This window comes from Hemicordylus capensis, chromosome 3 (genome assembly GCF_027244095.1).
Source record: "Hemicordylus capensis ecotype Gifberg chromosome 3, rHemCap1.1.pri, whole genome shotgun sequence".
Classification (NCBI taxonomy): Eukaryota; Metazoa; Chordata; class Lepidosauria; order Squamata; family Cordylidae; genus Hemicordylus; species Hemicordylus capensis.
Genome location: NC_069659.1, coordinates 61,553,861 through 61,578,613, shown reverse-complemented (window position 1 = coordinate 61,578,613; position 24,753 = coordinate 61,553,861). Strand labels below are relative to the sequence as shown.

Below are 24,753 nucleotides of genomic sequence, written 5' to 3'. Positions count from 1 at the left end.
ATTTTGTTTTTACGCCTACCAGTAGTACTTCTTGCATTAGGCATTGTTAAAAAGTGCACAAGCACATAGATGTGTAATAGACGAAGCAAATGTCCAGAGTTTCATGTATTCCACATCTACTTGATCTATGCCATGTGCAACCAATGGGTACTATCTAGATCAGGGCTGCTCAACTTTGGCCCCCTTGCAGATGCTGGCCTACAGCTCCCATAATCCCTGGCTATTGACTGCTGTGGCTGGGGATTATGGGAGTTATAGTCCAAAAACAACTGGAGGTCCAAAGCTGAGCAGGCCTGATTCTAGATAATGTAGAAATAGAATAAAAGAATGCAACCAGTGCACTGTAACTTTGCGTTTCTTAAGCACACTTTGAACGTGGCTTCTCTTACTGATTTCAATAATTTCAGTACATTAGTCTGCCAGGAAGTATCTTTTCTTGTACCCTAAGAAATCGCATAGAATCAAAACCAGCTGCCATTTAAAACACACACACACACACACACACACACACACACACACACACACCCTGCAATATAAAAGGCAAAAGTGTGATCTTTCTTGAAAATGATGTATTGTTAAAAACAGGGGCCATATAAACACACAATAGTCAATGAACCTGTCATGCTGCACTGGGACATGGTGCTCTCTGAGACAGGAGTCAGTGTGTAGAAGCCATCTGGCAGACAACAGAACATCTAAGGGACAAGCACACCATGTGTCAGAATCGAGCATTCAGACACAGAGAAATAACAGAAGGGCCCTGGGTTATACAGGAGCACTATGACAAGTTCATCAGTGATAAGAAAAGTTATCAGAGAGATCAATGGCTCCAAGCCAAGTACTTGTGAAAAGTTCCCCAGACTGAAGGTACATGTAAGTCCAGAAAGCTATAGATGGAAGAGTAGCACACAACTGGAGAGTGGGAGTCCCATGTATTCCTCACCCAGTAAATACTGCTCCTGGTTTTCAGGGCATGGCTTTTGGTTTGCCATTTCCTTTCCTAAGCAGCAATCACAGTAGTACAGGGAGTAAGGAGTCAATGCCAGAGGTCGAGGCTCATAGTGCCTGACAGAAATGTTGTGGAGGAGTCCACCATACACTTCTCTTATGACACGCTTTCTTCTTAGCAGCTGCATCTCATCCACTGTCACGGATTGTTCTTGTCATGAAACCATTGGGACAGAGGAGACTCTGCGAGTTACAATACCCAAAGAATCTGATTAAATGCTGCAGGGGTGTGTGTGGTGTGTGTGTGTGTGTGTGTGTGTGTGTGTGTGTATAAAGAAGAAGATAGAATGACAAATCAATGCTAATTTCTCAAGTGCGATGAAGTCAGCTCTCTGATACAATCTAAACTTGCAGCAATGACAACATAGATGAAAAATGTTCAGAGTAGACTATTAAAGCAGTTGTTACAAGAAGACAAAGGGCCCTTTCTCATGATCTGTGAGAAAGGGCTTGAAGGGGCAGAGGAGGAAGCCTCAAAAAGCTTACCTCCCCTGCAGACGATCCTCAATCTGGGCGCAGAGATCACGCGCCCAGATGTGCAGCTGCCTCCTCGGACAGCATGGACGGTCATGGGCCAGGATGCATCGCCCTGGCCCCCGGAACTCCCATAATGTACCATGCAAGCTCATGGTGTAATATGGGGATTCCCCCAATGCTGGCTGAGAGCCTACAGTCTCCCAGCCACAGCAGCAAGCAGCCGGGCTGGCAGAAGATCAGAAAACTGGGGCTAAGGGAGGGCTAGCTCCCTTAACCCCATTTCAGACGGTGGCTGGCTTGGTGGGTTTGCTGTTGAAGCACTGCCAGGATCAGGCACAATCCTGGCGGTTCTCACACACGCACAAGACCAGGCTTGGCTTCCTTCGCCCAGTTTTGCCTGAGTATGAGAACAGCCGCTAAGGATTCATCAAGCATTCCATTTCTAACAATGGCCTATCACAAATCCATATACCTTTAATTTGAGTCTGTGGGAAAGCTGGGGGTGTACATGCTTAAACAAATAATTAAATTAAATTAAATTAAAACAAACATGCAGAGCATGAAAGTACTGTCCTTTCCCCTACTCCAGCAAATGGTATTCAAATTCATGATGCCTCTGCTAACAGCCATTGATAGTTATTCTCCATGATTTGTCCATTTCCTGTTCAAAGCCATCTAAGCCAATGTTCATCACCACATCATGTAGTTAATTCCATCCAGCATTTATGGATTGTGTTCAGAAGTGCTTTATTTTGCCTGTCCGGAACTATCTGCTACTTTTTTAAAAAACAAACCTTAATATTTACTATGATTTTTGTTGTATCAAGTTGCAAAATCAGGAAAGAGGGACACACAGGGCAAGTCTGCATAGCTGTGCTTTGGTAGTAAGCTGGAAATACAGACAATGTAGCAAAAGGAGATGCAACAAATGAGTCTGGGCAGACATGAACTACCCAAGAGTTCTTCCTTAGCATCCTCCTGCAATATTGAACACATGGAGCTGCCTGATACCAAGACAGACCATAGGTCCATCTAGCTCAGCACAGTACTGACTACCAGATAGGGTTCCCCCACACCCAGGCCTGGTATAGTTGGTATTTGAGAAGGCTTTGCTTTAAATAGTGGGAGCAGCTGGAGATTTTTGTTATTGCAAACAGAACAGATGTGAGTGCAAGTGTCCATTTGCTTCGCATTTCTGATCTTTTGCACCTTCTCCTGCAAGGGGATGCACAAGCTCCTAATGTGGGGACAGACTCTACACCATTATTATTATTATTATTATTACATTTATATCCCGCTCCTCCTCCAAGGAGCCCTGAGTACTACATACTTAAGCTTCTCTTTCACAACCACCCTGTGAAGTAGGCTAGGCTGAGAGAGAAGTGACTGGCCCAGAGTCACCCAGCTAGTATCATGGCTGAATGGGGATTTGAACTTGGGTCTCCCCAGTCCTAGTCCAGCACTCTAACCACTACCATGCTGGCTCTCAATTTCACTTTGGATAAGATGTAGCCTCCATAGTAGGATTTCTTCTACAGTCTTTCCCATTTCAAGGAGACTGAAGGTTTCAATATTCCTTTTGTACACTATTAAATTGCACTGTGCTTCAAGAATGCTAGGTCCAGCAATATCATTAAGTTAAATATTAAACTGGAATCTAAGAAGTGATTCTCAGTTACACCCATACCATGCTGAGCCATTTTGGAAGGGCGGTATAAAAACAATAAATAAATAATAAAATAATAAATACAGTGATCAGATACAACAGAACTAAACAGGCATGGTCTTTACTACCCTATGATATGACAAGCCACACCTGCTGAAATTCCTTCTACAAAACTATTAATGAACAGGAACCTTCTGCTCTCTTGCATCAGTTCACCAGTTCAGATGTGATTTTAAAAAAACCCAGGAACATCAGCAGTTTTCTTTCCATCATATATAGTAAACATCCATTTCTGATACTACCTAAACATATCCTGGCCACAGCTTCATACTTCTGTTTTATTTACCAGACCTGTTCGTTTTGACTTTTATGTGAAAAAACAGCTGGGAGTAATTGTAGTTTTTCGTGGTTTTTTTGTGTGTGTGTTTTTAAATCAAGGTCCTGATCTTGGACATGCACATGGAAAATCTTAATTCAAGACATAGGAAACATTTTCATTCAAAACCTTTATGAAAATTATTCCTTGTCCTTCTCTCTTTTGTTTTATTCCTCTTGCTCATCTCTTCTTCAGATCTTCTCCCTACAACTGTATAATGGCATTGTTTTAAAAGTTTTGGTCCTGAATATACCTTAATACCCCAGTCCTCAACACAAAAAAGAGTTGTTTCATACAGCAATAAACACCATTCAGTGCCTCAACATTTGATGGCTCACAGAATGGATGAACTGAATGTGTAAATGTAACTGAGTCATCTTTTGATGACAAAACTCTGCAATGACCTATTATGATACCTGTTTTACATATGGGTGAGTTTCCCAGGCTTGATTCAAATAGGTACCAGCAACTAAAAGCAAAACTGTAGAATATTTGGGTAAATGATTAGTTTCCCCCACCAAGTGTTCTCAATTTTCACTAGGGATGTGCAAATTGATTCAGGTACAAAATTATTTGAACCCCAATCTACCTGTTTGGGGCGATTTGTGGACAAAACAAAGTGCCCAGATTTTGGACCTGAAAAATTTGTAGATTCAGACCTTCATTTTGTGGTGAGCTCTCTTGCTGTCTCTATTTTGTGATAGGATTTTTAAAAAAAATAAATCCCACCCTCCTAAGCTTCAAATTGGTGACTTACAGTGTGCAACGACTGGCTGGCAATTCCTCTCTGGTTCCATATTGGCTCATTTCCATTCAAATCTTGTGTTGCCAGGGGTAGGGATGTGCACGAAGATCTTCGGCACCGGCGGGGGTAGTACTTTAAGGGTGGGGGAGGGTGTATTCACCCTTCCCGCCGCATTTCCCCCGCCAGCGCTCTGTTATTTTTAAGCCCCTCAGGGCAGCAGCATTCCTCCCTGCTGCCCCATTCTCCCCCACTGGCCGGAAGTAGTGAGCGTGAGTGCGTCCTTAAAGTACTACCCCCACCGGCGCCGAAACGCCAACACACACCCCCCCCACAGTGCCGAAACATTTTGGAGGCCTTCATAATGGCCTCCAAAACATTTTGGGCACATGCCTAGCCAGGGGTGACTGACCCGACATTGGCTTCGGGAAGGGTCAAAGAAAAGACAAGTGTGGGGGGGGGGAGTTCCAAGGAGGATTTTCAAATGTACTTAAGCCAGCCACCATTGTCTCATCAGCCAGCCACCATTCTGCCTTTCTGCATCATGGGAGAAGAGAGAAAGCCAAAGGACCTTTGCCTTGCCTTGCTTGTCTGTTGCCTGGAATGGATTGTCTGATTATTGTTCCTGCTTTCCTGATTGAGGAAAAGAGAAGATAATTTTTTCCCCACCTGTTTCCTGTTTCTGAGAGAATCACTGCCTGTGCCTGCTGTCTGTGCAAATCGATTTGGGTACAAATGATTTGTACCCAAAGCTACCTGTTTTGGGAGATTTGTAGACAAAACAAGTTGCCTCTGTGCTAGCTGGCCATATTCGGACCAAAAATAAATTGGGGGTGATTCGATTTGGGTACAAATCAAATTGAAAAAATTGATTTGAGCACATCCCTAATGTTCACCTGTTACCCTGCCCCCATAAGCAGCCCTGGAAACCTATTACCTAGTTACTTTGGTCATGATAATTCTCTCTCTCTCTCTCTCTTTCTTGTTTTACACTTCCTTTTTGTCTGCAATGACTGAAGAGACAGGAAAGTGAAGAATCCCCTTATTCTCCCCTGTAGTGATCAGCCTCCCCTCCCTCTAAAGAGTTAACAGTGAGTGAACACTTGTCTTGATAGGCTGGTGAACTCAAGGGCAGCCAATCCGTATACCAGGTGGGTGGGACCTATAGAGCAGTTGCTGGGAATTCTAGGAACAAGAAGGGTGCTCTTTGTTGGAGATGAGCACGTGTAGAAAGGCTTAGTGAGGGGCATGGAGTTTTTGCTCCCCCATGGTCAAAGCCAGAATGGAGGTTTCTCACATGGAAGAACTGCAGATCCTTGAGAGACAGGATTGCAGGAAGCTTGATTCTCATCAGGTGTTGGGTGAGTTTTCAAGGAAAAGCGGATTCAGCACAGGAAACAGTTTGTAAATCAGATTTTGTGTTAGAAACCTATTTCTTTGTGTGCATACTTTGCATATTCCTGATACTGTTCTATTATTATTTACCTGCAACCTAATTAAAATAAGATACACTAGCCTACGCTCAACCTACCTAAGGCATTACAAAAGACTCTGTAAATTTTTAAGCGTGCCTAAATGCAAACTGCAACAGAAGAATATGACAATCTATTTCTGTAACCTACTAAGTATTTTTGAATGTATCTAAAACTAAAAGCCTCAGATGGAAGCAGTCTGTAGTAATTGAATAAAACTGGGGGTTTTTTTCATTTATTTTTTTTAAAGCCTCTCAGAGTTGGTTTTTTACTCAGGAAAAGGGTGGGTAGAAAAGGGGATTTCTCTGGTGCAAAAGTGTCCTCAAGTGCTCAGCAGCTATCAGTTTTTTTCTCATCTCGTATAGGAATAAATGTGGAAGGTTTTTTGTTTTGTTTTTCTATATGCCCAATACCGAGTTACAGAGGGAACTTGGATTAAAGCACCCAATCCACTGGTCCGGTTCTCTAGAAGCTTTAGGGTGCTTGGTGGTGGCAGCATTTTAAATCTACCAGAAATATAGAAAGGTTTTATGAGAAGCCCACCCAGGCAGCTCAGCAGGGATGGCTTGGCATTTTCTTTCACTCACGTAAGTTAGCTCTGAGACAAAGGCTTTAATCCACTACATCCCCATCCCAACACCTATCAAACTGTGAAATATGGATATCCAATGGATAAACCAGGGATATCCAAAATGGAAAAGCTACACTTCCCACAGTTCCAGGTCCTATAGAAAAAGAGCACCCCCTACCACCACCATTGTTTGGAAGGAAGAAAGAAGCCAAGTTATTGTATGGCTTATATTAAAATACGAGCTACAAAAGAAGCCTAGGGTTATTAGACTAGTTTTGTCTTAATGCAAGATGAGTGAGCTTCATATTCTGAGCCAAGCTTATGAAACTGTGACATTTCTATAAGCAAGTCATTTCTTATTACTGCCGCCATCAAGAGGTTATTCACTGCCAAGAGCTTGAAAGAATGAGGCCCACTTATGCTAAATAATTACATTGATTAATAGAGAAATAAAAGGAGTACTATCTTTATTTCTTATCAAAAGATTGCTCTTGTGCCTCCTAATGAAAAGGATAAACATCCTTCACACTTGGATACTAGATTTTCCATAACTATTCAATCTGAGCCTAATTACTCATTATAAATCTAGAATATATAAAATATGAAGTTTATTGACTTGTTTTATTACTTTTTGCTCATGCTCTCTTTGGTGTAAAGGAGCCCCCATACACACCAGAAGCATGAGACAGTCATGCTGTTAGCAGTCATCATTATGGTGCAAAATATTTTACTTCTGTACCACCAAAACACAGGCCTAGAAGAGACCCCCAACTAGAGTTTAGGTTCTAGTATTCAAGGATTTCTTTAGAAGGCCTCTTTTAGATGCTTATTCATTATCTCCTATCAGTGCCTACTTTCATTTCTGAATCCAGGTTTAGCTTTTGCAAAATATAAACATTTAGACACCCATTAAAGGTAAAGTTGTGCCGTCGAGTCAGTGTTGACTCCTGACGACCACAAAGCCATGTGGTTTTCTTGGACAGAATACAGGAGGGGTTTACTATTGCCATCTCCCACACAGTATGAGATGATGCCTTTCAGCACCTTTCCTATAGTACTGCCGCACAATATAGGTGTTCCCCATAGTCTGGGAAACATACCACAGCGGGGATTCAAACCAGCAACCTCTTGCTCCCTAGGCAAGTTACTTCCCCACTGTGCCATTAGATAGCTTTAGACATCCATTACTTTGATCAATAACAATAAATAAATAACATTTTCTGTTATTCAGTGCTTTCTTTGTATTCAAGAATTTTTATTTTATTAAAGAAAAACCAGTACTTTTTGTTTTCTTGGCCATTTTATACTTGTGGCAATTGATTCAATGATGCAACTTAATGGCAGCAAAAATCAATTGAAAAGAATGTAGTCATGGAAGAAATTTTGTATGTGAACTGAATCCCAAGTATCTAAGAATGGCATCTACATTCACAGTCAATAAAATCCACTGGAAACACATTTAGGCACTGATGTTTCCCCCCACCCACCCACCCCCATTGTCTGATCATGGAAGTTTATGCTACTGACAGTATTTTACCCTAGAGATTCCTCTGATGCCTGTGTAATGTAACATCTTGTAAATTATTTACTACAAAACATCTGGATTAGATAAGCCCAAATGAGAGAAAGATTACGTGTGGAAGCCAAATCATGCTCTCCACTCATTAAAACCAGTATCTCAATTCTAGAACTACTGGTGTGAAGAATGTATTACGCAGGCACTACAAACTTGGTTTATCAAAGCTAGCGACAATGTTAATGGCAAGGTAAATTACAACTGCTTAATTAGTAGTATATTTTGTCCCAACAGAGTGTGATTAAAGTAGCTCAAAGTCTTGTGACAGGATACCTTCTGGTGAGCTCTATCATGTGTGTGCACATATGTGTGTGTTTTAAATTACACACAGAGTCCTATATACACATACACTTCCATGCTTGAAATATGCTGTCCAGCTTTAAACACACATAATGAGGAGTACCATATTGTCAGTAACAAAAGTACCTTCTCACACTTCCATGCTTCCCCATATTCATACTACTGGCCTCAATTCATCTAGGGGGTGCCACACAGGCAATGAGGAGGACCCTATTGTCAGTAGCAAAAGCATGGTCTAGTTTTCTCATTGCCAGAAATGAGAACACACACACTGCAGCATACATCTCTGTCAATCACCCTGATCCAGAACACAACACTGAATAAACAACAACAATACATCAAATCAACCTGCAATGCTGACACAATGTCCCTAGTGGGAATGTTGTGCCAGCAAGCTTACATTCCAGTCCCATATTTGCAGGCACAGCATCTCCTAAGAAAGGCGAGACATTTCATATAAGACAAGGAGGGGAGTTTTCTCTCTCTCTCGGAATAAACAGAAGATTAACGTTATATTTGATAATTTAGATTTTTTAAAAAAAATAAATCAATTCGCTCTGTTTCCTGCTGCAGCAATTCATATAACATACCCTAAGGGAAAATGCAGCAAAGTACCAAGTCCTTAAAAATGCCCTTTGCATTCAACAAAATGACAGTTTTGGTTTTATGCCAATTCTCATGCCAACTAGAGACTGGCACTTTGGTTCCCAATTGCAAATGCACCACAAAATAGAGAACAAACAGTGACAGAGTGATACACAAATCATGCTGGATAAAAACAACAGCAATTTCAATTCAATACCAAGCTCTCCCAAAGGTCTCACTTTTCATTTAGCTATGCTAGCTCTCACTAAAATTGATGTTCCCCTCAGCAATCAGTAGTTCACTAAAAAGCTGACATTTTTCGAGAAAACATCTTCATTGGCCACCTGCTGTTATTGTACACATAGATTAGGACATCTGACAAAATGTAACAAAACAATGACCTAGTGAAACACTCTTTTCTCGGAAGTGTTTCACATATTGAGCTACACCACATGATAAGAGAGATGCACCATGTGATATCTCATCTACTTACTGTATTTGTACATACACACATCCCATTTCTGGGCATAAGCCATAGAAAATTAGCATGTATGAGGAGGAAAAAACCCTGTCTAGGCCACACCTCTGTGTACCTACACTGCATAGGTAATCTAGAAGCCAACTCTGTGAGTAAATTGAAGGGGAGGGATGAAGGAGCCGGTTCTGGCATCGAGTGGAGGAGGGAGCAAGCAACACTTGGGAAGAGGGAAACGTGGTGGCAGCATGAGGAGAAGGGAGGATGGAGCAAGCCAATTAAAATGGCCACAAGCTGCAGCCTCACCATCAGAAAGAGGAGAGCTGCACCTTCCTGACTGATAAATGGGCTGCAAAAAGAAACATCAGCTCAGCTCAGCATTCCTGCACAGGAAAGAAGGGGAGAAATAGTAAGGGGGGGGGGAGCAAGAAGGCTGAAGGAAGACTGAAAATAGGTTTGTGGAACCCACACCCAATTAGATCCCGGCGCCTCACCTCATGGGAAGCAAAAACATGTATAACTTGCAGTTTATATATGCAAAAAATACATTATTATGTTCATACATTAAAGTAATCAGGTGATTTCCACCCCCATCTTCCAAATGGCCATCACCCAATGGCTACAATCATTCTCAGTTACAACATTAATCATGCCCTTTTACATATAAATTATGAACATTACAAGGAAAAGTGCTTGAACTAAACCTCAAAAAACAAAGCCAGAAATGTACCGAAACTGTTTTGAAACTACCCCGGTGTCTCTAAAGACAAGATTAATTATACTGATGCCAATCTTCAATAAAGCCACTATGAGAGCACAACAATGTTAATTATTCCTTTATTAATATTTAAATATTGCAAAGAGAAGAATGCAAACACAAAACAAATAAGGCTCTGGCTCCAAACACATGCCAATTACCTGTCAATGGTCTGTTAGAGATGTTTCAGATGCTCTTGGAGGAACCAATTATCAGTTGTGTGAACCCCTTGTACCTCCACTTTTTGAATTACAATCTAATGTCTGAAAGCAACTCCTGCTAGGGTGAAAGTTGTGTATGCATCTGAATCCTGTATTACTGTCTTTCCCCTGTGAGAAAAATCTATCATTCAGAATAGATTTTATATTTTCTTCATAGATGTTTGTATTTTTTTAAGGCTGTTTTTCTATTTTAAAAAGATTCATGTAGTGGTGTAAAATCAACAATAGTTAAAATAACAGGAACAACAAAATTAAGCACATTACCATAGATGCTTACAAAAAGAAGCAGCAGCAGCATAGGACAACGACACACATATGGGTTGTGGGTATTTCTTCTGCCTCTGTTCACGAAAGGGCCATTTTATATACCTTGCACTAGAGCGTTATGTGAAAAAAGTAAAATGAAATCCAAAGATAATGTTCTGCTACTTGCCTCTTCCACGTGCAGAAGCATGGCCATGCAGAAGGCCAGGATTGCAATAAATTCTATGGAATTTACCCATCTTAGCACCGTGTCAGTTCTTAAGTGCAATAGTGCCTGTTTCCATGCTGCTCACGGCTCTTTGGATCCATGCTTATCATTTAGATACAAAACTACATAAAGATTTCCCTATGCTTTATAGAAGATGAGTCATAAATCCAGCTGGGAAAAACAGTGCATGCAACATTGTCAATATGAAACAGTACAGAATCTATAGCTATCAAATTAATTTGTTATTTACGGTACTATCATTAATCACAACAAACTTAGTATCAATAAAAACGATTGGCCTTGTAAGCTTAATGCACGTTACTTCCAGTTATACCAGAGTTTAATAGTTTCTGCTGCTGTGTTAGCACGGACTTCAGCACTCAGGTAGAGGTCTATTGTGGTTCTGGCCATGAGGAAGGATAGATGCAAGATAGGTCAGTTGAGAGAACTGTTTGCAAGTAGCTCTCCATTCACCTTTTCAAATTTTTGGTCATGCTCCCCCAAACACACCCAAATAGACAGCAGAGCCCAATTTTCCCAATGTTCTTAATTATGAATAAAACCATAGCTACATTTCTCTATGATACACAGTTCTGCACAACCATTACTTCAACAGTCTGGTATAGACTCACTATTCCAACTGTTTCTAGATCATGCTTGGACAGCTTGTGACCCACCAAGCCAGACATATACCACTGGTTATATTATCATGGTCTGATGGTCACTTTAACAGTGCCAGGCAGGCAGCAAAACCAGAAAATGTATGGAGTACCTGTTAGGTCGACATACATATCTGGTGTGCTGTGACTGGCTTGGGAGAATCACGCTGTGCAGGCCCGTACTATGTGATCAGATATTATGCCCCATCCAAAGGCTATTGGTGGTGCACAACAGGTAAAATACTACAACAAACAGCATTTAAAAAACAAACAGGTTAAAACAATATTTTAAAAATCTAAAAACAATTCAGAGCTATTTAAAACCGATAAAAAATACTTTAAAGCAATTTTAAAACCTTGGACGGCCAGGCCAAACAAGAAAGTCTTTAGGGTTCTCTTGAAGGCCAACAGTGATCCCAAACTATGGATATCTGCCAGGAGTGCATTCCATAGGCCAGGAGAAGCTACATAGAAGGCCTGCTTCCGAGTCACCACCAGACATGCCGGTGGTAATTGGAGACGGACCTCTCCTAATGACCTCAACATGCGATGGGGATCATACAGATCCCCAACTAGGCAGGGATCCAAGTTGCAATACTTTGGGCAGGTCACACGACTGCAGACCTGGAAGTGAAGGAAATGGCAGGACATGTTGGGACACAAGAGCATGCACTCCTGGGCAGCAGTCCAGTTCCTGAAATTCTTCTTTAAACAGTCTCCTGGACCCAAGATCTGGAACTCGGGCTGTGAATCTCAGGAGGTGGGGGAAAAGAACCAAACTTGGGCAGTTCCAGATATCATGCCCACCAGGAGCAAGTACTCCTACATCCCGATATATCCCTGAAATGTTTCCCACTTCCAGACTGGCCAGTGGTTGCATGAACTCACCCTCTGACTTTGCCCTCTTGCTGCACAAAAATATAGTGCTCTTTTTCAGAGTGATTATGAACTAGCTTGTTCTGATTTAACATCTTTCTTTCCTGATAGAAGAGAAAGTAAGTAATATTGTTTATACAGTCACCTTCATAACCAAATCACTCGAAAACCTGAATTAAATAATTAATTTGATGTTTGAAGCAATATTTTTATAGGCTTTAAATAATTCTTGCCACTTTCAGAGTTACATCATTTCCTTCACTGACCATGGCTTCCTCAAGTAATTTAATACACTTATACTTTATTATGACCTCTTCCACACACTTCCTTTATTAACAACTTTAATAATCTTATTAACCATCCTGTAACCTTTGTAATTGGCCATTGTATTTTATGTTGCTTATTCTATTAATCATTGATAGCTCTTTGTACATCCAGTTTCAGTCTTACCACTACAGAAATTGTCATTACAGAACAGCAAACTGAGAGACCAATAAATTATCTCAGGACACTTATTCCCTCTTTGTATTTTCTTTTAACTGCCTTTTAAATCCAATACCAGTTTCTATCGTGTTCTAAAATTTACCATCTAAAGCTGGGGCCTTGTCTTTACCAGAGTCATATCAAAAATATGGAGAGCAAGTGTAACCCCTGTTCCTTAAGGATTAAAACATTAGGTGATATAGGCTTGTCCAGTAGGAGGCTGCAAGTTGAATAGGAAAAGGAAAGATTGTGCTGTCGAGTCGGTGTCAACTCCTAGCAACCAGAGAGCCCTGTGGTTGTCTTTGGTAGAATAAAGGAGGGATTTACCATTGCCTCCTCCTGAGAGGTATGAGATTATGCCTTTCAGCACTTTCCTATATCGCTGCTGCCCAATATGGGTGTTTCCCATAGTCTGGGAAACATACCAGCTGGAATTTGAAATGACAGCCTCTTGCTCCCTAGGCAAGTTGCTTCTCCATGGGGTCTACCATAGAGGGTTAAAAAGGCACAATCCTCCTCAGAGGATCCAGAGGCCTGCTGAAGAAGGTCCCCATAGAAAGACCTCCTGTGGGCTGGTTATTTACTAAGCTTATATTTACTATTTTCAAACTTTCAAGAAGAGGGGACAGCAACAATAGACTGTATCTCAGTGCCATAGCCAAGAAAGAACTCTCAAACAAACAAGCCAGCAACAACAACAACACCTCCATTTGGGACATGTGAGTCTGAGCAAGTCTCTGTAACTCTTTTTATTTTGCAAATTCCGTTGTTTTGGTTAAGGAAGATAAACCCTAAAGTGGAATTTTTCATTCAATTGTTGTTATAATTATGTTCATTTATATGGGAAGTTAGAGGAAAAGAAATCCCACAAGGAAGGATTATACTGCCAATTGTAAAATAAGCCATACATGGTGTAAAGAAAGTGTCATACACGCATGAAGAGGTTACACTGCTGGGATAATATGTGGCAAACTTGGGTCCTGCTTAGTTATAAAGTCCACTACCTTATAACAGGCATTCAGTAGAACACGCCTTGTACACTTTTACACGAACATGACTTGTACACAGGGCTGCAAGTGGGTCAGTCCCACTCCTGGCTCATCATGAGAGAGAAGAAACAGAAGCTCAGGCAGAGAGATGAGAGCCCATGGATGCTTCTGCATATATGCCCAGACTCTCAACTCCATTCCTCACGCGTACAGCAACGTTCGTCTGAAGAAACAAACACTCTACGCATGATCATGATCATTCCCATGATTAGGAGGCAGGGGATCAGCCTCCTGATCACAGAAATGATCATGCTTAGAGCATTTGTTTCTTCAGACGAATGCTACCGTAAACTTGAAGAGTGGGGTCAGGAGGCTGGCCTGAGTGGGGTGAGTGACAGGCCGGGGGCAGAACTCCCAACCTGCATGCAGCCCTATAAGCAGGTACAGTGCTCTTGTACTGAACGCCTGAAAGGGCTCTGGTGATTTAGTAAACCTACATTACAGGGCTGTTGGAATAATAAAATGAGGCTAGCTTAGGTGGCTTTTAAAAATGGAATGGGCAGCTATCATTAGCTTTTATGGGCCAAATGGAACCTCTGTGTTAAGACACGGTATGCCTCTAAAATCCACATGCTCAGAAAAAAGATGGACTGTTATCTACATGCTCTGCTTGTCACCTTCCCAGAGATTTTCTACTAGATGCTTTCGGAAACAGACTTAAATGGCCCTTTGGGCTCATCTTTGTATTATAAACCTACATTCCTATGACTCAAGCTCAGGTATACTACCTCAGATCCCAGGAGAAAATATACTAATTTAATATACACAGAATTAATGTTTTTTCGACAATAATAATAAGAATAATTAATAATCAGACAAACATCTGCCACATAATACACCAGATATAACTAGTCAAGAAGAAAGAAAAACAAGTTAAAATAATCAACATAGCAATACCAGGGGATAGCAGAACAGAAGAAAAAGAAATAGAAAAAATAACAAAATACAAAGATCTACAAATTGAAATGGAAAGGCTGTGGCAGAAGGCCAAAATAATCCCAGTAGTAATTGGTGCCCTAGGTGCAATTCCAAAACAACTTGAAGAGCACCTCAACACACCATAGGGGCCACAGAAATCACCATCAGCCAATTACAAAAAGCAACTTTACTGGGAACAGCCTATATTTTGCGACGCTATCTATAACACCAACACTGATAATAAAATTCAGCCATCCCAGGTCCCAAGGACTCAATGTCTGGATAAAACAGACCAGTCAATAACACCTGTCTGACTGTATAAACAAGAAATAATAATAAAAATATTTTCCTTCCTTGTTTTTCCAAAATGCCTAGGTGGCATGCTGTAGTCAATAGCTTCATCAACACTGGCTGCAGAAATGGAGTCTCCAGTATGGGATGTTCAAGAAAATCAGTTTGTTAGAACAGTTAAGCTGGGTTTACCCATCTATGCAAGGATCGCTTGAAGGGACATGAATGACTAGTTTTGAATTATATCAAAATCCAGCATACAATATAGATTATGTTAAGATAATCACCCAAAGTGCTTAATGCATGGAAAATGAGCAGAATTACAGCAACTGGTCTCAACACAACCTACACGTGTTCCAAGGGCTCCAGGCCTTATCCATTATTTGGATAAAATATCCCAGATATAAGCTCTTCAACCCTAAATGCTCCTATAAAAGCATGAAGTGCCAGGAGGATATAATTATCACAAGTGTAACAGAATAAGCACAGCCGTTTTGTGAGCTTTACAGAAAAGGGGGAATTGGGGGCAGGATATACTTTGCTTCCTGTCTGGTTAAAGTGTCTTGTCCTTGAGCATAACAGAAACTGTGTGAAAGTTTTATTATAGAAGGACTTGCCTCAGGTTTACTGAAGAACTCCCAAGGAAATCAGATTGTATGTAGCCATCAGTTTTGATAAATGACAAATAGTCAGATAGATGGAAACCAGGCCCAAACTGACCAAATGAACCAATTTCCTCCACACAATGCTCTACAACGTGACATACCAAACTTGTTTACATTAATTAAAAGGGATGCTTTTAACTCAGCTACTAAACCAAGCTAAACAAACACCCAAATCATGTTTTACCAATGTTTGTAAATACTTCCCAGTACCAGTTCCAATACATGTGGTTTTAAAATGTTAGTTCCAAACATGTCAGACACAATTATAGGGAAATTTTGCATGCAGTGTAAGAAATATGGCAGTCCTTTCCCAGTGGCATTGAATTCCATCTGACCATTCACAAGGACCAAGGATGTACTTCAGTATTATGTTACGGCATTCATATCTGGCCAGCCCTATACATCCAGCCGTTTTTGTTTTTTGTTTCCATATCCAGACTATTATGTTGTTTAATCAGAATTAAAATGGGCCTTGTATAATTAAAAACAATAACACAGTCTTGTAGCTGAGCATGCAGTTTGAGTAAAAATTCCAAAACCATCTCACAGAAATTACCAACCCGTCAAATGGTTTTTCTAAACATATACAATTGGCTATGGCCCTTCAAGGCCACTTTTCAACTGGCTGTTCAGTATTACTCTTTGCATTTAAACTGGAGATTGGCATAATCTGCTGCTCCTTTAGATCCTGAGGCAATCAGGTGATAAGCAAGTATGGTTTCTGTAGAACCAGTGGAGAACGAGGCTTGGATTGCGTAGATTTTCTCTACATGGTGAAATTCATAGGCGCCTTGACCGAATCATACTCTCAGTGCCAAACTCTGAGCAGATTGTAGTGGGACCAGTAGGTCATAGTTGAGCAAATGAATTCTGGTTATCACTTTTAAAGCTCTAATAATTTTGAATTGAGTATATCAACAACTCCTTGCTCCCACATGATTCGTCCTCCCCACTGAAGTCTTATCTGATAAGGCTCTGTTTCATATCCCACCCAGGGGTGGCCCAAGGTATTGTAGCGCCTGATGCAAGTTGTGAAATGCTATCTTGCCCCATGCCCCTCATGGAGCCAGCCCCTTTTCAAAGCCAGCTCTTGCAAGCTTAGAAGGTGTTACAGGGGGAAATAAGGAGGGCAGGTTACCAGCAGCCACTTCTGCTTCTTGCAAGCTTTGCAAAGAGCATGGGAGAGGAATGCAGCCTTCTCTCTTCTCCCTGCATCCCATGCAAAGCTTGCAAGGGTCACATTGGCTCCAAAGAGCTGCTCTGATGGTGGCAATGGGGAACATCATGCTGCCTTTCTGGCACCCTAATAATCTGCTGCCTGAGACGACTGCTTTACCTTGTCTCATGAAAAGACCATCTTTGAACTAGACTTTGAAAAGAATATGCGGCAATTCATTAGTTATTGCTAATGCAATAACTTTATTGCTAATAATGTTATTGCTAATATAAATGAAGAGAATATTTCAGAAAATTATTCCATCCATTGTATTAAACACATTGGAGAATATTCGCTTCCAAGTCTACTTTTAGCTCATCACCATCTGAGGCCAGATTGGTGGATATGTGGAACAGGGCACTCTCAGTAGTGATACTTTGTAGTGTGCTGGGAAGCCTGTCTGGCCCCTTCCATTTACCTCTCAGTACTATTGTCAAGGCCAAATTCTTTTATTGAACTTTTTCTACACACCACTCTCCCTTATCAGGACTGCAACCTAGATTCTGAATACTTCCGTTTTTAGTTTATACTGCTGCTTACTTGATTTAATATGCTGTGGTGTTTATTTTGTATGTTTTCTAAGCTACCTTGGGAGTCTTCTGGTCAAAAAAGGGTGTTGGTCCAAGTACTCACGCAGTCGAGGCCACACAGCTCCTGGGTACAGGCAAAGCCAGCTGGGACCTCCCCCAGTTGCCAGGGAGAGGCAGGACACCCAGGAACTAACATACCATGGGTGGGCCAGCATAATCCAGCAGGCTGCCTCCTGGTGGTGAAGAGGAGAAAGCAAGGTCTCAACAGCTGGCAAGATGGGCAACAGCTGAAGGAAGGAGGATGACGGCAGCTAGATTGGAGAGGGCAGAGTCAGGAGAGGGTGAGTGGGATTGCCCTGATCACAGGGCTTTATTTAAGGTTTGAATGGCCAGGGATGAGGACGTCTGGAGAGATGGGAGAGACTTCGCCCTAGAGACTCCCGGGGAGGAGTGGTCTGACCCCTCTCCCTGACAGCTGGTGGAGGAAGGTGACAATTAACACCCTCCTTCAGCACTTCTGAGGCCACTTCAACAGCCTATGAACAGGAGCAGAGGAAGGGAGGCCGTTGGAGACTGTGGTCCCAGGCAAGTGCGTGACCAAAGGACACAGGAGTTTACCATAGATCAATGAATAAAAATAACTGAGCTAAGAATTGTAAAGTACTTTGGAGCTTGAAAGTGGAACAGACGTTATTGATAATACTAGTCTACGTACTCTTTCATAGCATCTCTTTCGTTTAAGGCCACTGCACACGTAATAGCCATATGTCAGCTGCCTTAACTTGCATCCTGTGGTAGCCATCTCCACAATGCAAGTTATTTGCTTAAAGCAGTCCTCCATCAGGGCTGATTCCAGTATTTGAGGAACTGACCCCTTTAGCAGGCAAGAGCTGTATCAGGTGAGACATGCAAAACTGAGACAGCACACAAGATTCCCCCAGGGTACATGAACACTTCACACCCAGAAGCTAAACTGCTTCTCTTGCTAGTGCTGTTCCCTCACCTTTTAGGCCCCAGCTTTTTACATACTACAAGAGTGATTTGACAATTGCCTAGTTGGAGGAGGGGGTAGTGTACACCCCCTCAGAGGTCTTCAACCAGAAGCTGAATAGATCCTGTTAGGGATGCTCTAGCTCTGGATGTACTGCATCCAGCAGGGCAATTTCATTCTAGAACTATAGTATGCCCCAGAGTGCAGTTACCTTACTTCTGAGTAGACATGCTTGGGATTGAGATATTGACAACTAGCACTGAATGCCAATATTAGCAGTTCATAGGAACATAGGAAGCTGCCATATACCAAGTCAGACCATTGGTCCATATAGCTCAGTATTGTCTGCACAGACTGGCAGCGGCTTCTCCAGGGCTTTAGGCAGGAGAGTCTCTCAGCTTTATCTTGGAGATGCCAGGGAGGGAACTTAGAACCTTCTGCATGCACACATGCAGATGCTCTTCCCAGAATGGCCTCATCCCCTAAGGGGAATATCTTACAGTACTCACATGTGGGCTCCCATTCAAATGCAAACCAGTGTGGACCCTGCTTAGCAAAGAGGACAATTAATGCTTACTACCACAATACCTTTCCAAACTGGGGGAGTGGGCGGCAAAATGGCAAGTGCAATTCAATGTAAGCAAGTGTAAAGTGATGCAGATTGGGGTAAAAAACACCAACTTCACATATACACTGATGGGATCTGAGCTGTCAGTGACTGACCAGGAGAGAGATTTTGGGGTTGTGGTGGACAGCTCATTGAAAGTGTCATCTCAGTGCACAGCAGCTGTGTAAAAAGCTAATTCCATACTTGGAATCATTAGGAATGGGATTGAAAATAAAAATGCTAATATTATAAAGCCCTTATCCAATCTGTGGTGCAGCCCCATCTGGAGTATTGCATACAGCTTTGGTCACCATATCTTAAGAAGGGTACTGTAGAACTAGAAAAGGTGCAGAAGAGGGCAACCAAAATGATCAGGGGCCTGAAGCACCTTCCTTATGAGTCTAGGCTACAGCATCTGGGACTCTTCACCTTGGAAAAGAGGCAACTAAGAGGAGACATGATCGAGGTGTATAAAATTATGCATGGAGTGGAGAGGGTGGACAGAGAGAAATCTTTCTCATGACAGTAGAACCAGGGATCACCCCATAAAACTGAATGTTGGGAAATTTAGGACATACAAGAGGAAGTACTTTTTCACACAGTGCATAATTAATCTATGGAATTCCTTTCCATGGGATGTGGTGATGGCCACCAGCCTGGATGGCTTTAAAAGGGGCATAGACAGATTCATGGAAGACAGGTCTATCAATGGCTACTAGTCTGGTGGCTGTAGCCCATCTCCAGCTCAGAGGCATGATGCCTCTCAATACCAGTTGCAGGGGAGCAACAACAGGAGATAGGGAATGAACATATCTCTTGCCTGTGGGCTCTTCAGAGGCATCTGGTGGGCCACTGTGTGAAACAGGATGCTGGACTAGATGGGCCTTGTGCCTGATCCAGCAGGGATGTTCTTATGTTAAGACCTGCTCTCCTCTCCACAGTTAGCACCTTGTATGGATAGACCTGGGCAATTACCTGCATTTCCTGGGATACAAGCAATCCAGAATGTTCCATACTAGAATATTTAAAAGGCCTTAGTTCTGCTACCAAGAGCTCTTAAAATCTGAGGGCAAAGTCACTGTCCATCATATCACCACAAAGGTATGACACAGTAGTGACAGGCAGCATACCCACTGGAAGTTGCTGTGGTTAAAAATATTTGAACAGCTGTAACTCCCAACTGGATTTCCATTTCAAAAGCTGCAATGCTCACAGTAGCTAGATGTCTGCTCCAGTCCTTTGTGGGCCCATCAAACCTTGTGAAGTGTTCCTTTAGGCAACCGCATTTGAGATTTTCCACACATCAGTGCATCTACTTACAAAGGTGGCCATGGTGATGGGCATGCAAAACTAGAAAGAATGAGCCACTTCTTCTAGCCTGCGAAAGCACAGGCACCTGCAAAACACGACAGAACTAGTAATCAGCATGTTTGAATGTAAGGTGTTTCCCAAAACTGACATCAACAGTAATGTTGTCACCCACAATCTAACTATTATTAACAGGCTGAACACACAGACTGCCATCAAAATAACTACTGAGAAGACTGAAGTGCCATGCAAAAATCCCTTACACTTGTATTAAAAGGGTTTGTACAATAATATCTGTGCTTCTCACTAAAATCAACACATGAAGGAATGGCAAAAGGACAAGAAAAGATTACTAAAACATAAATACAGTAGCTGACATCCAGACTAATGAAGTACAAGTACTATGAGAGAAGCACTGGTGCAGCACCAGTGCTACTGAAGAGCTACACTAGCTAGAGGAGAGGGGGCCCGTGTTCATCCCTCTCTCTGGCGGCACCCCAGAGTGAGGTAAATAATGAAGAAAATATGGAGGGGTGGAGCTGGAGGGCCCTCAGGATCTGGGGGCCCGTGTTCTTTGAACCCTTTCGCTCAATTATAGCTACGCCCCTGGGTGGGTTGGTATTTTGTTGTTGTTTGTTTTTGGAAAATATGCCCCTGAAGGCTCTGCAACTCTCAGTGGCATATTTTTGGGTGGCACAAAGAAGAGGTTGTCAAAATTTGCCCCCACCCCACCGCATGAGTTAGAGCCGAGTTAATTAGGGAAATATAAAGCTGCCTTATACCACACCAGACCATATGCCCATATAGGTCACTTTTGCCCACACAAACTAGCAGTGGCTTCTCCAGGGTTTCAGGAAGGAGTCTTTCTCAGCCTTACTTGGAGATGCCAGGGATGGAACCTGGCACCTTCTACATGCAAAGTAGATGCTCTTTCACTGAGCTATGGCCCCATCCGAAAAAGGTAGCATACATGGATCTCCCACCCAGGAACTGAGCACACCAAGACCTGCTTAGCTTCAACAAGGTGGCTTAATCAGGTTACTTCAGACCTTGCTCTGGGAACCAAGCATGAGGAAAGAGCTAGTATTGTGGTAGCAAGCATGAATTGTTACTTTTTCTAAGCAGAGTCTTCCTGGGTTTGCATTTGGATGGAAGACTACATGTGAGCTCTGTACAATATTCCCCTTAGGGAATGGAAGCCATAGCTCAGTGGAAGAGCGTCTGCATGCTTGCATGTACTGTAGAAGATCCCAGGCTCACTGCCTGGCATCTTCAGGTAGGGCTGGGAAAGACTCCTGCCACAACCTGTATATGGTGCTCAATTGGGCCCCTATACAAATGTCCCTCTAGAGAGTATTCAGGAAGGCTTCCTGAGAGTTCTTTTTTCTGTCCCAAGGTGCACTGCTAATACAGTGCTTCACCAGGAGGCTGGTCTACTAAAGGTAGAGGCTAGGGCCTGGCTGCTAATTATTTATTTATTGGTTGAAACTTCACCTTCAACCGGTAGGGCTTATACCTCTATTCTCGTCAGTTAATCTTCCGTTGCCTTGGTGTTTGGGGACAGTCAATAAACTTCTTGCTCTTAGGTTAGCTCTAGACTTTTTATTTGAAATGGGTCTTGTGAGAGCAAAAGAATTGGTTCGTCAGCAACTGGAAGATATTGAGTTGCAGGCTGAGGTGGTTCTTTTGCCTGGGCCGTATAAGTCATTAAGAGTCTGGGCAGGTTTTTCCTCTGCATCATATTTGACATGTATCACTTTTTCTAAATTCCTATGGGCTTTTTCTAGAGCTCGCTTTAATGCTTTCCGTCAGCTATGCTCAGTGGGAGGTTCCAAAGTCTACCTCTGAAGGCCTGGCCTTGCCCTTGTAATTCTTTCAAAATTGAAACCACTGTTCATATTTTATTGTATTGTAGAGTTTTGGGGGGATATTAGGCATCATTTGATTTTTCCCTTGTTAATTGGGTTCCCTGGACATCCAGATGATTTTTTTAGTCAAATTTTTACTTGTAGATAATGATGCTACTATTTCTTACATTGTAGCAAAATTCAACTATGTAGCCATCAGGGTACGTATCTTCTTGATTGGCTCTAAGTAGAGTTCAGACTCAGTGTTCCCTCTAAGGTGTGCGCAGACTCACAAGTTGTTTTGATGTTCACTCAGTTAATTTCAGATCCCGCTCAGATTGAATCAGGAGGGTCCCACTCTGAATGCTTGTGCGCACATACTGCCTTGATACTGCCACCCAGAACAAAACTCATTCCGCAAACAGATGAAATTTTTTTAGAGAGAACACTGCTTACACTTGCTTATGAGATGGTTGCAATGATGCTGTTACATTTGGTATTCTTTTAACTGACATTGTTCTGCTACTTGTTCTTTTGTTACTGTAACTTTTGGTTTTATCGTTGGTCAATGAACATAAATAAAATCTGAATCTGACTCCTGCCTGAAACCTTGGAGAGTCACGACCAGTCAGTCTAGACCAAGGGTTCTCAACTTTGGGTCTCTATTGGACTTCAACTCCCATAATCCCCTGCCCCAGTGGCCTTTGGTTGGGGATTATGGGAGCTGAACTCCAGTAACATCTGGGAACCCAAAGCTGAGAATCCCTGGTCTAGATAATACTGAGCTAGATGGGCCAATGGCCTGATTTTGTATAAGCCAGCTTCCTATGGTCCTATACCAAATGATTCAGAAGCACTGGAACTTTATTAGCCTGGGTGTCAGCCAGTAGTATTACTTTATGTATCAGAAACTATATAATAGCTAGTTTTGTTTTACAGTTCATAATGACAGCTAAACAGAGCTTACATGCTCAGAGGCAGCATGCTACAAAATACCCGCTGCTGTAACAGGATAGGAGAGCTACTGCCTTGATGCTATGCTTGTGGGCCTCTTAGATGCATCAGGTTAGCCACTGTGGGAACAGGATGTTGGACTAAATAGATCCTTGGTCTGATCCTGCAGGGCATTTCTTAGGTTGTTAGCCAGAGGTTCTTAACCTGGGGTCCATGGATCCCTTGGGGAACATGCTGCATTGAGTTCAAATTTTTCCTGGTCATCAAGAATAACATTCCTGGAAAATAATTATCCTTTGTGCTTTCTCCCCTTTACTTTTTTTGCTGAAGCCACAGAGTATTCTCAATGAAGCAACTACAGTGATGGCTGACGAAGAACCAAGGAGTGAACCACACCTTTATCTGAAATGTCTGAGGGGGTGGGGCTCCAACCAAAAACATAATGAGGAAAAGCTTTAGAACATTCTGAGAGTCTGTGCAGGTGCAGAAGAAATCCAATGATATAAAATTGCACAGAAACCCATAAAGAAGAAACATATAAATTGGGTCCATGGGTAATACTTGAGGATCTGGGAGATTGCAAGTACAAAAAGGTTCTTAGTTTTGAGTGGCAGGACCTAGCAAAGGAGCCCAAGTATCACCAAGTCAAGGGGGAAAAACAAGATTTTGGACTACAAGTTGACTCTGATGTCAACTTAAAAAATCAAAATTTATATTTTTGTTTAAATTCTTAGCCTATGTAGTTGAAGAAAAAAATTAAAACCATGACTACAAAATGTTGAAAAAGCTTAAAAATCATAAGAACAATTGAGTGTATTCTCTAAACAAGGGATTCTCAACATAGGGTATCCAGATGTTATTGGACCAATTCCCATAATCCCCAGCCCCAGTGGCCTTTGGTTGGGGATTATGGGAGTTGGAAGTCCAATAACATCTGGGGACCCAATGTTGGGAATTCTTCATCTAGAAAGCAACCTTCACCAGTTATAAGTTATATGTGCCCTCAGTCAGCCCACTACTGTGAAATGTTCACCTCAGGGAGATAATAGAGCAATTCTGTTGGCCTAGAGATCACTCCATCACCTCCCTCTTGTCTGTCCCATCCAGAAATTGAATTTCCCCCCAGAAGTCTCTGCACCATGGCAGGAACCTCTGGTGCAATCTCCTATTTCACAATGGGCTGGACAGAAGGAGAGGAAGAGGAACACTCTTGCCTACGGCAGAAGCAAAACACACACACTGTACTGGAGGGCCCTCCCATACAGAAAGGGGCCCATATATGGCACTACCGAGCACCCTCTCAGATCTTGAGCCATCCCCACCTGAAAGGGCAATTTGTATAATTAGCAACTTCTGTCATGAGATGTAGCGAAACAAAATGTACAAATCATACAATTTGGTATTCTGAATAACAACAACAAAGCAAAGCTTTCCCTTTGCACCTGCGACATCTGGCAACTCAAGAAAGTATATTTCATATTAAACGTATCAGGGCAATCTGAAAACTAATTTGTAAAGACATTTTAGTTATATAGTGTTCTAAAAGTTAAATTAATAGTAGCATTAGATAGTGCAGATGCATCATTTTTAAGGAGTCCAAGGTGGAAATGAACAGCCAACACATTCGTGGGTTCATGCATGCTACAAAATACAATTTCTTC

The 24,753-nt window shown here is 42.0% G+C and overlaps 1 protein-coding gene across 4 annotated transcripts in view; it reads right to left on the bottom strand.

Annotated features, from left to right (window-relative positions):
* The window catches only part of EPHA3 (EPH receptor A3), a 309,035-nt gene that overhangs the window by 240,700 nt on the left and 43,582 nt on the right, over positions 1–24,753 (bottom strand). The window contains exon 1 of one of the 4 annotated variants that reach the window (XM_053308877.1): positions 20,197–20,214. The exons of the other annotated variants lie outside the window; for them this stretch is intronic. The gene's annotated coding sequence lies outside the window, so the exon portion shown is untranslated. Of the gene's footprint in view, positions 1–20,196; positions 20,215–24,753 lie in introns of those variants that run through there. 4 annotated transcript variants of the gene reach the window in all.